Source organism: Entelurus aequoreus, linkage group LG13, assembly GCF_033978785.1.
Source record: "Entelurus aequoreus isolate RoL-2023_Sb linkage group LG13, RoL_Eaeq_v1.1, whole genome shotgun sequence".
Classification (NCBI taxonomy): Eukaryota; Metazoa; Chordata; class Actinopteri; order Syngnathiformes; family Syngnathidae; genus Entelurus; species Entelurus aequoreus.
In genome coordinates, this window is record NC_084743.1 from 42,302,082 (window position 1) to 42,318,411 (window position 16,330).

The window sequence follows — 16,330 nt, forward strand, 5'->3', positions numbered from 1 at the left end:
AACATTCGATAACTTGACCGTATGTGCGCGTCACGTACGTAACTTTTTAAAAATATATAAGCTTTATGAACCTTGGGTTAGGTGAACGGTCTTTTGGGCTGAGTGATTGTGTGTGTTGATCAGGTGTTTGAATTGTATTGGCGTGTTCTATGGAGCTAGGAGCTAGCAGAGGAGCTAGGAGCTAGCATAACAAACACGCAGGTGTTATTATGCAGGATTAATTTGTGGCATATTAAATATAAGCCTGGTTGTGTTGTGGCTAATAGAGTATATATATGCCTTGTGTTTATTTACTGTTGTAGTCATTCCCAGCTGAATATCAGGTACCGTGAGTATGCAGCCTTGGCTGCTAAACATTCGATAACTTGACCGTATGTGCGCGTCACGTACGTAACTTTTTAAAAATATATAAGCTTTATGAACCTTGGGTTAGGTAAACGGTCTTTTGGGCTGAGTGATTGTGTGTGTTGATCAGGTGTTTGAATTGTATTGGCGTGTTCTATGGAGCTAGGAGCTAGCAGAGGAGCTAGGAGCTAGCATAACAAACACACAGGTGTTTTTATGCAGGATTAATTTGTGGCATATTAAATATAAGCCTGGTTGTGTTGTGGCTAATAGAGTATATATATGTCTTGTGTTTATTTACTGTTGTAGTCATTCCCAGCTGAATATCAGGTCACCCCCGGCTCTCACAGCATCTTCCCTATCTGAATAGCTTCAACTCCCCACTAGTCCTTCACTTGCACTTTACTCATCCACAAATCTTTCATCCTCGCTCAAATCAATGGGGAAATTGTCGCTTTCTCGGTCCGAATCTCTCTCACTTCATGCGGCCATCATTGTAAACAATAGGGAACTTTGCGTATATGTTCAACTGACTACGTCACGCTACTTCCGGTAGGTGCAAGCCTTTTTTTTATCAGATACCAAAAGTTGCAATCTTTATCGTCGTTGTTCTATACTAAATCCTTTCAGCAAAAATATGGCAATATCGCGAAATGATCAAGTATGACACATAGAATAGATCTGCTATCCCCGTTTAAATAAAAAAAATTCATTTCAGTAGGCCTTTAAGTTGTTCAACAGTCCGGGGTCTCAGTTGTGGTATTTAAGGCTTAATATTGCGCCACACATTTTCAATGGGAGACAGGTCTGGACTACAGGCAGGCCAGTCTAGTACCTGCACTCTTTTACTATGAAGTCACGCTATTGTAACACGTGGCTTGGCATTGTCTTGCTGAAATAACCAGGGGCGTCCATGATAACATTGCTTGGATGGCAACATATGTTGCTCCAAAACCTGTATGTACCTTTCAGCAATAATGGTGCCTTCACAGATGTGTAAGTTACTCATGCCTTGGGCACTAATACACCCCCATACAATCACAGATGCTGGCTTTTCAACTTTGCGCCTATAACACATCAGATGGTTCTTTTCCTCTTTGTTCCGGAGGACACAACGTCCACAGTTTCTAAAAACAATTTGAAATGTGGATTCGTCAGACCACAGAACACTTTTCCACTTTACATCAGTCCATCTTAGATTAGCTCGGGCCCAGCGAAGTCAGCGCCGTTTCTGGGTGTTGTTGATAAATGGCTTTCGCTTTGCATAGTACAGTTTTAACTTGCACTTACAGATGTAGTGACAAACTGTAGTTACTGACAGTGGTTTTCTGAAATGTTCCTGAACCCATGTGGTGATATCATTTACACACTGATGTCGCTTTTTGATGCAGTACCGCCTGAGGGATCGAAGGTCCATAATATCATCGCTTACGTGCAATGATTTCTTTAGATTCTCTGAACCTTTTGATGATATTACGGACTGTAGATGGTGAAATCCCTAAATTCCTTGCAATAGCTCGTTGAGAAATGTTGTTGTTAAACGGTTGGACAATTTGCTCATGCATTTGTTCACAAAGTGGTGACCCTCGCCCCATCCTTGTTAGTGAATGACTGAGCTTTTTATGGAAGCTGTTTTTATACCCAATCATGGCACCCACCTGTTCCCAACTAGACTGTTCACCTGTAGGATGTTCCAAATAAGTGTTTGATGAGCATTCCTCAACTTTCTCAGTCTTTTTTGCCACTTGTGCCAGCTTTTTTTAAACATGTTGCAGGCATCAAATTCCAAATGAGCTAATATTTGCTCTTCGCAGTGTATCCAATTGAATATAAGTTGAAAAGGATTTGCAAATCATTGTATTCTGTTTTTATTAACGATTTACACAAAGTGCCAACTTGACTGGTTTTGGGTTTTGTACATCTTATGGACATCATGCACATTTTGATATTTATTTAAAAAAAAAAGTATGTTATTTAGTTTTTTGCAATATTACTCTGTTAATAATGCTAATGTTGCTTTCATATGCACATTTAATTTCTACTTGAGCTACATTTAACAGTTATCTACAATAATGTTTCTTCCACAATGTATATAATTTTGAATGTGTTATTAGTTTTTTAACTAAAACTTAGTTAAACGAGTACTTTTTCAACATTTTGAGCACATTTAAAAATACCGCGATAACGATAACCATGATAATTTTGGTCGCAATAACCGTAATGAGAAATGTTCATACAGCGACTTCCCCAATATACATACATATGACGTATTGGTAGATCCTGCTTTGGTTTTTGGCTGAAACCAGGCATCTTGGGCTTGAAAAGGTTGGTGATCACTGGTCTAGCATGTGTGAAAAACCACTCCACTCAAGAAAAAAATAAAAGAGCAACACTTTGTTGTAGGGCAGGGGTTAGTGCATGTGCCTCACAATACGAAGGTCCTGGGTTCGATCTTTCTGTGTGGAGTTTGCATGTTCTCCCCATGACTGCATGGGTTCCCTCTGGGTACTCTGGCTTCCTCCCACCTCCAAAGACATGCACCTGGGGATAGGCTGATTGGCAACACTAATTTGGCCGTAGTGTGTGAATGTGAGTGTGAATGTTGTCTATCTATGTTGGCCCTGCGATGATGTGGCGACTTGTCCAGGATGTACCCCGCCTTCCGCCCGAGTGCAGCTGGGATAGGCTTTAGCACCTCCGCGAACCCGAAAGGGACAAGCGTTAGAAGATGAATGGGCACTTTGTTTTAGCTCCCGTTTTTAATTAGTTGCGCTCAAAGAGTGTATTTTTATATGTACACAATATGCCCATTTTTCGGAAATATTGTTTAAAAATCTGTCATAATCTGTGTTACTTAACACTTCTTTTTTGACGAGATAATCCATCTACCTAACAGGTGTGTCACATCAAGATGCTAAGTAGACAGCACGACTATTGCACAGGTGTGCGTTAGGCGGGCTACTATAAAATGTAGTTTTATCACACAGGGCAATGCCACAGATGTCACAAGTGTTAGGGAAGGCGACATGCTGACTGCAGGAATGTCCCGCAGCGCTGTTGTGCTCATGAATTGAATGTTCATTTCTCAACCATAAGCATTTCAGAGAATTTGACAAAGACCAAGTGTTACCACACCAGCTTAGCGCCTCCTTTGTCTTACTTTTCAGCTCATTTGATGTACTGTAGTAGACAGTCAAACTCCAACATATACTTGCTTTACAAACTTGTGTTGTCGTTGAGATCATTTATGTGCAAAATGACATCGAACTGAAAGCCAGATCAGGACGCAGTGACTTTTGAGGATTTACAAATAGAGAGTGCACTAAAATGACGACCTACTTTGGATTGACTTATCTCTGTGAAAACTTTTACACATGAAATCAATCAAATCGTAGCAAAGGAGCATTCTGTCACAGCCGGAGTGAGCTTCATGGAGAAGTGTTTTGTTTTGGACTGTAAAAAGTGATCCAGTATAAGGGCAGAACTGTATTTAATTTTTTTTTTTTTTTTTAATGTCCTGCCCAGCTTCTCGGGCAAATCATATAGCAGATGTAGATGCCCATATCGGCTGCTCAGATTTACTTTACAAAAGAGAAGTGTAGGATACTTCTCTTGTTGCCTTACTTGTATTTTGACTTTATTAAATGTATTTATATTATCATTTGGTGCAGCCGGGCCGCAGCAGGAGGGGATAGAAAGAGAGAAAAAGGAAGACAGAGGGGGGAATTGTGGGGACAAGAGGGGGAATAGACAGAGAGACAAAAACAACAACAGCAAACACAACAACAACAACAACAGAGCAACATCAGCAAATACGACATGTACAAATATGATGGTAAAAGTAATAGCAAATAAGCAGTTAGCGAAAAGAAAATAAAAAATACAGAAATGACAATGAGCATTATTACACTAAAAATGGAGCAATATGAATACCAATAGAAATAGTGCTATTGGTAATAAACAATACCAATACTTTACCTTTATTATCAACAATACAATTGTTCAAATGCAACAATACATATACGTAATGATAACTTGAGATACGAAAGAATGCAGAAAAATGGAGGGGAAGAAAGAGAAGCAACCTACATTAACCTTGTAGATTGTTATAGTAACAATAGGTTAAGCTTTGTCAGTGTGCCATGTGTTATACCCAGTTTACCCTAGGGCAACAACGTTAATATATGTTTGATGAAACGTGATTATGTGCATGAGTGTATGTGTGCATATGTACTTGTATATGTACAGTATGTGTATATGTGTGCTTGTACAGTGAATGTATATGTACAGAATGTGTATATGTGTGTACAGCGAATGTATATGTACAGTATGTGTATACAGTATGTGTGTTTGAACAGTGAATGTATATGTACAGTATGTGTATATGTGTGTTTGTACAGTGAATGTATATGTACAGTATATGTATGTGTGTGTTTGTACAGTGAATGTATATGTGTAGTATGTGTATGTGTGTGTTTGTACAGTGAGTGTATATGTACAGTATATGTATATGTATGTTTTTACAGTGAATGTATATGTACAGTATGTGTATACAGTATGTTTGTATAATGAATGTGCGTGTGGATGTACGAACTTTGAGTGTGTAAATATGTACTGTATTTATTTGTATATGTATGTGGGAGCGTAGGTACCTATGTATGTCTGTATGTATGTGTGTGAGTATATATGAATTTGCATGTACAATACATTTGACTCCCAGTGTGTGCGGGAGCCAGAGTACGGCCCCAGCCTCCCCGAGAGCCCATCCCACAAACAGTAGGTGTGGTGCCCAGGGAGACAGCAGGCCGCAGACAGACGCACCCGGCAGAGGACAAGGCACGAGAAAAGCAGGGGGAAGCCAGACCCCAAGCCAGCGAGAGACCACACCCTACACGGACAGAAAGGCGGGACGCCCCACCCGAGGGGCCCGGAGACCCCCCGCAACCGGACGGGAAGACCGCCCCCGCCCCACCGGCAACAGGGCCCCCACGAGCCCCCCCCCACTCCCCCACCCCCAGAGAGCGCGGCGAGGCCAGCCCACGGCCACCCCACCCAAGCCGGCCGCCACAGGACCACCCAGCACGGGGCCACAGGAACCACCCACCCCACCCGCAGGGACCCCAACGATGGAGATGGAATAACCAGCAACCGCCCCGCCGAGTCCCCCCCCTGAGGTAGGGGAATAAATAAATAAAATAAATAAATACATAATAATAATATTAATTAAATATATTTAAAAAAATAAGAATAAATAAATAATTAAATCTATTCATATAAAAAAAAAAAAAAAAAAAAAAAAAAAGAATTAAAAGAAGATCACAGACATGCTGACACACAAGGTCGCTACCCCAACAACTGGCCGACTCGCAGCACCTCGGAATACCCTGCAGCACCAAGCTACCACAGTAGACGCACGGACCAGACCCAGCAGGCCCCAACCAAGACGGGCACCCGGAAGGGATGGACGGTGGGACCCAGGAGCTCCAGACACGCAGTCCGGATGCAGTAGCCTGAGGCGCCGACCCCCACCCGACAGGCAGGCCCAGAACGTACCCCCAGAAATATACATACATACATATATATATACATACACATAAACATACACATGTACACATACACACACATACACATGCATACATACATACATACATACATACATACATACATGCATACATACATACATACATACATACATACATACATACATACATACACACACACACATACACATACATATACACAGTTTGTCAGCCCCGACAACCACCACGCGCTCGCGCTGCCACCAGTCACAACATCAGCCACCCCCCTGCACCAGACCCAGCAGCCACGGGCGCCCACACCACAAACAAACGGGAGCAGAAACAGCAGCCACAACACCCCCAGACAGCCAGTCAGATCAAAGCGATCAAAAAAAAAAAAAAAAAACGCGACCGGCAATCACACGCCAACAGGATCACAGAGACCAGCCAGCGCCAGCAAGCCCAAACGCCAACACGCAAACAAGAGACACCCCCCCCCCCCACCAAAAGACCCCACCACCCCAACCCAAACCCGCACAAACACACCACCGCCCAAACAACCGAGACACAGTATCCAGACCAGACACGGGCGCCGCGCCGCCACCACATCAAGTCGCCAACAGAGACCCCACAGCGCAAGGTCGGGCCACACGGGCACGGGCCCCACCCAACAGGAAGCGAGACCCGCGCGACGCCACACACAAATAAATAATAAGATTAAACAAAAATAATTTATTTAATTTATTTAAATACGGTAGTTGTTTCCAGCAACGGCGTAGGAAAGAGTTTAACATTGGGTGGGGACACATCGGAAACCTGAAAGAAAACTACAACATAACTGCACCCAAATTCTGATTTAGTGTGGAAGTAATACAATATATTTTTAAAAATGTAACTAAACATCATTCCCCACGTTCTCCTTTTCGGATCTATTACAATCAATAATATATTTTTAAAATAATAATAAATACCAATAATGTTGATTGATTGATTCATTGAGACTTGTATTAGTAGGTTGCACAGTAAAGTACATATTCCGTACAATTGACCACTAAATGGTAACACCCTAATAAGTTTTTCAACTTGTTTAAGTCGGGGTCCAATTAAATTGATTCATGATACAGATATATACTATCATATATACCATCATCATAATACAGTCATCACACAAGATAATCACATTGAATTATTTACATTATTTACAATCAGGGGTGTGGAGGGGGGGGGGGGGGTAGGATATGGACAGCAAGTAGTGGACATAGAGAGAGAGAGAGAGAGAGAGAGAGAGAGAGAGAGAGAGAGAGAGAGAGAGAGAGAGAGAGAGAGAGAGAGAGAGAGAGAGAGAGAGAGAGGAGAGAGAGAGAGAGAGAGATCAGAAGGCATAAGAAAAAGTATCTGCATTTGATTTGTTTACATTTGATTATTAGCAATCCGGGGAGGGTGTTAGTTTAGGGTTGTAGCTGCCTGGAGGAGAACTTTTATTGCGGTTTTGAAGGAGGATAGAGATGCCCTTTCTTTTATACCTGTTGGGAGCGCATTCCACATTGATGTGGCATAGAAAGAGAATGAGTTAAGACCTTTGTTAGTTCGGAATCTGGGTTTAACGTGGTTAGTGGAGCTCCCCCTGGTGTTGTGGTTATGGCGGTCATTTATGTTAAGGAAGTAGTTTGACATGTACTTCGGTATCAGGGAGGTGTAGTGGATTTTGTTTAACTCTGTCCTCCACCTTGAGCCAGCCCACTTTAGAGAAGTGGGTAGGAGTGAGGTGGGATCTGGGGTGGAGGTCTAGAAGTAACCTGACTAGCTTGTTCTGAGATGTTTGGTTTTGGAGGTGCTAGGGTACCAAGAGGTGCATGCGTAATCGAAAAAGGGTTGAACAAGAGTTCCCGCCACAATCCTCAAGGTGCTTTTGTTGACCAGAGAGGAGATTCTGTAGAGAAATCTTGTTCGTTGGTTAACCTTTCTGATCACCTTGGTTGCCATTTTATCACAGGAAAGGTTAGCCTCTAGAATGGAACTTAGGTAGGTGACCTCATCTTTCCTGGTGTTAACTATGTCACCCACTTTTATGGTGAAGTCATTGACTTTCTTAAGGTTGATGTGGGACCCAAACAGGATGGATTCTGTTTTACCCAAGTGTATGGATAGCTTGTTGTCAGCGATCCAGGTGCAAGTTCTACAGAGCTCAGCACTGAGGATTTTCTCCACCTGTGACTTGTCCTTGTCGGATACCAGCAGGGCAGAGTCATCCGCAAACAAAAACAATTCACAGTCGCATGCCGATGACATGTCGCTTATGTATATTAGGAACAGTAAAGGTCCCAAACAAATGGTTGAGTAAAATTAGGTGTTGTCTTTGTGTTGTGTAACCATTACTCATGCTGACGTTAGCCTAGTCCTGTTGCTGTTTCAGATTTTTCTTTTGTGGTAATGTATTGTGCTGAGGAGATGGCAAAACCTTTTAGCTAGTGTTGACATTATGTGGGAACACTGACAAAATTATCAATTAAATATTGATGAGTGACCAGCCCACAATCAAGATAATTTCACTCAAAAAATGTGGTTTATAAATAAGAATTTCAACTAAAGACAAGACGTAATAAACAAGCCACATGTATGGTTACGCTCCGAACACTCCAGTTTAAAGATCACATGCTGTCCCTCACTCTCGTCAGAGCTGGTGAAAAGAAAGGGGCAAGGAGTGACTTGACGCACATATAAAATAAAAGCGTGAGAGTTAAATATTTTAAAATTAAAAAAATTTCTCCTCTGCGATATAATTTTTGGATGGGACTAATGTGTTAGTCTTCAATATTGGGGCGGGAAGGGGGACACGTCACCTGCCCGTTCTTAGGCTTAGGGCTGCCAGCTAATCAATATTTTATATGATAAAAATTAAATGTTGAAACTTTAATTATGCAAGTTCATCATGTTTAAGTGTTCCTTTTTATCTTTTCTTCCTTTACAGTTGTAATTGTAGTAATTTGCATGAGGCAGGTTCATAAGCTTTGTTTTATAGAGGTGCATGACAAACATCATTAGTTAAAAAGGTCATTAGAGACAACAATTTTGACGTTATTGATCCCAGCGAAACTTGGCTAAAACCAGATTAATTTTCCCGCTTAACGAGACATCTCCTCTTAACTATACGAGTGCACATATTGCCCGTCCCCTAAAAGGGGTGGACGGGTCGCACTAATATCCAATGAAAACCTTAACCTTAGCCCTGACCTAAGTAAAAATATAAATCATTTGAGGTGCTTACTATGACGTATGTCACACCGCAACCTCTCTATCTGGCTGTTATCTATCGCCCCCCCTGGGCCCTATTCGGACTTTATTAGGGAATTTTCAGAGTTTGTTGCCGATCTAGTGACACACGCAGATAATATAATTATAAGGAGGATTTTAATATCAATATGAATACCCCGTCAGAACCTCCGTTCGTGACGATCCAGACTTTAATTGATAGCTGTGGTCTTACACAAATAATAAATTAACCCATGCATCGCAACGGTAATACGATAGACCTAGTCCTTGTCCGGGGTGTCAAAACCTCCAAATTTATGGTCCTCCCGTACACTAAAGTAATGTCTGATCATTACCTTGTCAAACTTGAAGTTCTGATTCATTGTCAACAATCTACTAATAACCACTGCTTCAGCAGCCACTTAATGCTGCCACAACTACGACTCTTGCTGGCGTATTGCCTTCGGTAATGGCACCATTCCCAAATTATATGGGCGCTATCGATAATCTCACTAACAACTTTAACAATGCCCTGCGCAACGTCATTGATAATATAGCAGCACTAAAGCTAACATAGGCACCTAAAAGGCATACCCCCTGGTTTACAGAAAAAAACAGAGCTCTTAAACTATCATGTGGAAAGCTGTAACGCAAATGGCGTGCCACTAAACTTGAGGTTTTCCATTAAGCATAGATTGATAGTTTAATAACTTATAAACGCACGCGTACCTTAGCTAAAAGTAATTACTACTCCAATATCATCCGTAGAAAACGCAAATGCTAATTATCGGTCCTGTGAGACATTGGCACCCATTTAATAATACCACCTTAACATTTGACAAGAAAACAATTACACAAAGAGACTCAGTAAAGAATATCGGTATTATCTTCAATCCAACTCTCTCATTTGAGTCACACATTAAAGGTGTTACTAAAACAGCCTTCTTTCATCTCCATAACATCCCCAAAATTTGTCCCATTTTGTCTCCCACCGACGCTGCAATCATTATTCATGCGTTAGTTACGTCTCGTCTCGATTACGGCAACGTATTATTCTCGGGTCTACCTACGTCTAGCATTAAAAGATTACAGTTGGTACAAAATGCGGCTGCTAGACTTTTGACAAGAACAAGAAAGTTTGATCATATTACGCCTATACTGGCTCACCTGCACTGGCTTCCTGTGCACTTAAGATGCGACTTTAAGGTTTTACTACTTATGTATAAAACACTAAACGGTCTAGCTCCATCCTATCTTGTCCCGGCCAGAAGTTTGCGTTCAAAGAACACCGGCTTATTAGTAATTCCCAGAGCCCCAAAAAAGTCTGCAGGCTTTAGAGCATTTTCTATTCGGGCTCCAGTACTCTGGAATGCCCTACCTGTAACAGTTAGAGATACTATCTCAGTAGAAGCATTTAAGTCCCATCTTAAAACTCATTTGTATACTCCAACCTTTAAATAGACCCCTTTCAGACCAGTTGATCTGCCGTCTCTCTTTTCTGCTCTGCCCTCCTCTCCTGCGTGGAGAGGTTATCAGGTGACCACGGATCAGCCACCACGAAGCTGTTCCACGCTAGCTGTTCCAAGTCGGGACCCAGGATGGACCACTCTTCTTTGTATCAGTTGGTGACGTCTCTGTGCTGCTGACTTGTCTCCATTCAAGATGATCTCCTGCTGGCCTCCCAATAGACTGGACTTTCACATGAAGTCGGGCCCCGGGGTGGACCACTCCTTATGCATTAGTCAGTGACATCTCTGCGCCCCGACTTGTCTACATACAAGAGGATCCCCTGCTGGCCCCACTATGGACTCTCACATTATTAACCGTATCCACTCGGCATCCATTGCACCGGTCATTTCCCACATCTGCGGTCCCTTCCAAGGTTTCTTGTTGTTCCCATTGGGTTGAGTTTTTTCTTGCCCTGATGTGGGATCTGAGCCGAGGATGTCATTGTGGCTTGTGCAGCCCTTTGAGACATTTGTGATTAAGGGCTATATAAGTACACTTTGATTGATTGATATTAGATTGATCATTATTGGACCGATATGAGGACATAATACCGATAAATCCGGTAACATACAAAATAGCACTGACAACTTTTTTAGTTTTTGTCCTGTCCAGCACTCTGGCAAATGATAATGTTGATGTAGATGCCAGCATCTGCTGTACAGATGGACTTTACAAAAGAGAAGTGTGTGATACTTCTCTTGTTGGCTTTAAGGCTGAAACGACGCGTCGACGTAGTCGACGTCATCGGTTATGTAAATACGTCGACGCCGTTTTTGTGCGTCGACGCGTCGCATAATTACGTCACACTACCGTCATGGCGGAGCGCAAAGCAGACTGTGCGAGCGAGGGGAAAAACGCACGCCAAAAGTCGTCAAAAGTGTGGGAGTATTTCAATACACAGCCTAATAATGTTGTTGTATGCACACTGTGTCGAGCGGAAATGGCCTATCATAGCAGCACAACGGCTATGAACGAACATTTGAAAAGAAACCCATCAACCATCAACTAGTCAATCGTCCGCGTTAGCATACGTTGTCATCATTACACATAAACATGAATGTGTCATTTGTATCTGCTAGGGGTGTAACGGTATGTGTTTTGTATTGAACCGTTTCGGTACGAGGCTTTCGGTTCGGTACGGGGGTGTACCGAACGAGTTTCTAAGCTAAAGCTAACTTTAGCTGCTAAAGTCTTAACAAGTTGCTTTGCTTCTCTGCCTCTGTCTCAGCACGCAGCATTGTCCCACCCACACAACCATCTGATTGGTACACACGCAGCATTGTCCCACCCACACAACCATCTGATTGGTACACACGCAGCATTGTCCCACCCACACAACCATCTGATTGGTACACACGAAGCATTATCAGCCAATCAGCAGTGCGTATTCATAGCGCATGTAGTCAGCGCTTCAGCGTGGAGCAGATAGGTGTTTAGCAGGTGAGCATCAAGCAGCGGACTCTCCCCAAATGATAATAAACACCTCTCAGTCAACTACTAGTAACATCACTATGAGCCCGTTGACCTACTAGAAACTTAAACTGTAGCTCAGCTCACTCGCAGTCCTGGCTTGAGGTGAAGGCTAATTACCTCTCAGTTCCAGCCACATCGACCCCTTCTGAGCGCCTATTTTCAGCTGCTGGGAATATTGTAAACAAGAAAAGAAGCAAAGCAAGTAGACATGCTAACCTTTCTTCATTACAACTGTTAGTCACTCACTGGAATGAGTAGAATTGGTTATTGTGTACTGTGTTGGACTGGATGTTTATTTTGCACATTTTAAAAGCAATACTTAATGTTTACAGTGCTCCAGAATATTTAGATTGGCACTTTTTTGTATTGGATGTTTATCTTTATGTTTGCACATTTTAGCAAATAAGCAATACTTTCACTTTTGTTGAAATGTTTACACTGTTGTTACAGAATATTTCGTTTTGCACTTTTTTGTATTGGATGTTTATCTTTATTTTTGCACATTTTAAAGCAAAATAAGCAATACTTTTACTTTTGAAATGCTTATACTATTTCAGAATATTAAGATTTGCACTGGATGTTTACTTTTATATTTGCACATTAAAAAGCAAATAAGCTACTTTTAATTTTGTTAAATGTTAAAAGTTTTAAATGTTTACATTGTTACAGAATATTTTGTCATGTTGTTGTCAATGTTGACTGAGTGGCCATACTTTTTTTTTTTGTAAATAAAAGCCATGCCTTTTGAAAAAACTGGCCTACTTTTATTTTTTCATCTTCATTTTATATAAAATAAAATAAAAAATAATCGGTAAAAGGAAAAATAATCTATAGATGAATCGAAAAAATAATCTATAGATTAACCGATTAATCGAAAAAATAATCTATAGATTAATCGATAGAAAAATAATCGTTAGCTGCAGCCTTAGTTGGCTTGTATTTGACTTTATTAAATCCATCCATCCAATTTCTACCGCTTGTCCCTTTTGGATTTATTTAATGTTTGGCGCAGCCGGACCGCAGCACAAGGGGATAGAAAGAAGAAGAAAAAAAGGAAGAAAGAAGGGGAAATTGCGGGTACAAGAGAGGGATAAGACAGAGAGACAAAAACAACAACAACAGAACAACATCAGAAAATATATGTACAAATATAATATGAAAAATTATAGAAAAGAAGCAGTTAGTGAGATAAATATTAAAAACAGAAATGACAATGTACATACTGCACTACAAATGGAGCAAAAAAAATACCAATAGAAATAGCATTATTGATAATGAATAATAATTACCTCTATTATCAACAATACAATTGTTTCAAATGCAACAAAACCAGTGACGTGCGGTCACCAGAGGCAGGTGAGGCGGGGCCTCACCTGCCATCATGGAAAGAAAAGAAATTTAAAAAGAAAAAAAAAAAAATTTAATTGTTATATGTATTCAGTGATTATACTATAAAGTTATTTTCCATTTATTTAACTTCACCAGTTTTAGATTATTTGTATTCAAAATCGCTGAATTTTCACATTTGCCGTTCAAATACTGAGAAGAGACGGTGCGGTGATCAGCAGCCAGTTGAGGCACTTGTGCCTCAACATGGATTGCGGACTCGGCTAACTGCTGGCCTGCTGTGCAGTGAGACCGTATTGCTATATGAATTATATTGTACATTTCCATAGTTTAGTTAGCTGAGGTATATAATGTACAGTGTATTTTGTCAACAACTGTATGTGTGTAAAGTATTTCTTGTGCTGAGCAATCATAAAACTGCTGCGAAGACGCACTGGCTGAGGCTCGCAGTAATCCCGCCTAAGCACCCCCGCCGCAGAATGCACCCTTGACGGGAGCGCCACACCAAACAAAGCCCACACCCAAACCCTCCACGTGCAAGACAGAATCCACCCAAAAAAAGTCACTTAACAAGAAGCCAAAAAGTGCAAAAACAACGATGCTCGCGCCGGAGGAGCCGTGAACAGGGACACAACATTAGGTACACCTGCAGACTGCAGCACGGATTTCATATTTCATTCATTCACAACTCCTCCAACACAAACACCACTGTTCCCGCACTTATAAGTAAAGGTAAGACCATAATAACGTTTTTTTTATTAAATGTGCTTTTTTGTGTGCTACGGTTTGTATGTATAAAGTTAAAGTTAAGTTAAAGTACCTATGATTGTCACACACACACTAGGTGTGGTGAAATTTGTCCTCTGCATTTGACCCATCCCCTTGTTCACCCCCTGGGAGGTGAGGGGAGCAGTGGGCAGCAGCAGCGCTGCGCCCGGGAATAATTTTTGGTGATTTAACCCCCACCCTTGATGCTGAGTGCCAAGCAGGGAAGAATGCTGGTATGAGCTTTTAAACATAACCCGTTAACTGCTGCCAATCAAATGGTGAATAAGATACTCTTTGGGGTTCATATGTTTGTAAAACTGACTGTGATGAAGTCAGTGCCTCACCAGTCATGAACTTCACTGCACGTCACTGAACAAAACATATATGTAATGATAACTTGGAACTACAAAAGAAAGCAGATAAATGTAGGAAAAGAAAGAGAAGCAAACTATATAAACCTTGAAGATTGTCATAGTAAAAAGAGGTTAAGTTTTATCAGTGTGCCGAGATTTACCTAGTTTCCCCTGGGGGGACAACGTTAATACTGTATGTGTTTGATGAAACAAGTTTATATGCATGAGTGTATGTAAGCATATGTGCTTTTGTATGTACAGTATGTGTATATGTACGTTTGTACAATGAAAGTGCATGTGTATGTATGTACTGTGTGTGTGTGTGTGTGTATGTATATACTGTATTTGTGTATGTACTGTATGTGGGAGCGTATGTACCTATGTATGTGCGTATCTATGTATTAATGAATGCACGTATGTATGTCTATATGTATGAATAATTGTGTGTACGTGCATATGTAGGTGTGTTTGTATATACAATATATTTGTCTTCTAGTATGTGCGGGAGCCAAAGTACGGCCCCAGCCACCCAGAGAGCGCAACCAAAAACAGCAGGTGCGGTGCCCAGGGAACAAGGGACAACTTGCCCCACGCAGTCAGGTCGGCCAGTGACAGGACCCCCAGAACTAGGCCCACCGTGCCGCCCAGCAGGCCAGCGGTAGGCCGTAGACAGACGCGCCTAGCAGAAAACAAGGTACGGGAGGGCACAGCCATCCCCCAAGCAAGCGGAGACCATACCCCTCGCAGGCAGAAAGATGGGACGCCCCGCCCGAGGGGCCCATGACTCCCAACAGCCGGACGGAAAGACCGCACCGCCCCACAAGCAACCAGGGCCCCATGAGCCCAACCCCCCCACGGGGGCACGGCAGGGCCGAAACCACCCGCCCCACCTGCGGGCACCCCAACTATGGAGATGGAACACCCAGCAACTGCCCTTGCGGATAAGCCCTCTAAGGAAAAAAAAAGAAAAAAAGGAGGAGATCACAGAGACACCGACACACAAAGGTCACTACCCTAGCAGCTGGCCGCCATGCAACACTGCAGAATACCATGCAACCCACTGAGGTCCCACGATTAACACAGGGACTAGACCCAGCAGGCCCCAACAAAGACAGGAAGTGGGTGGACAGCAGGACCCAGGGGCCCCAGACACGCTGCACTAGCCCGAGAAGGTGAACCCTGTGGGGCAAGCAGGGTCCGAGAGCGGCCACCATAAAAAATAAAAATAAAAATAAATACCCCCAAACATCCGCTAGCACGCACAGATATAATAATAATCGCACGCACGTGCACTCACACACACACACTATATATAAACAAAATAATCCATATTTAAGCCAGCAAAGCAGCGATCCACCGTCCACCGGGAACCAGCCAATCCATTCGCCCACTCCCAGACGTTTGGCCGTGTGCCTCCCTGTCCCAGAGACAACCCACGACTAGCCTGCACCCAGGCGACGGCACGACATCGTGTGCAAAGGACGTCGCAACAGAATGCCAGGGCAGGCCCGGATCGACACCTGACAAGCCAACCAACATTTGAAAACGATGTCGGCAAGTCCACCAGCCCCGACAATCACCATGCGCTGCCACAAACCACAACAGGGGCCACCCCCTCGCACCAGACCAAGTAACCATAGGCACAACAGACCTACGGCAGGAGAAACAACGGTTGCAATACCGCCCTCAACCAGCACCACTTAATTAAATTAAAACGACTGAAAAACCGCGACTGACAACCACACGCTGACAAGACCATGGACTCCA

General features: G+C 42.4%; 1 protein-coding gene across 5 annotated transcripts in view; it reads right to left on the reverse strand.

Annotated features, from left to right (window-relative positions):
* zbtb44 (zinc finger and BTB domain containing 44) overlaps window positions 1-16,330 on the reverse strand; it is a 67,166-nt gene that overhangs the window by 30,195 nt on the left and 20,641 nt on the right. The gene's annotated exons all lie outside the window — the stretch shown is intronic.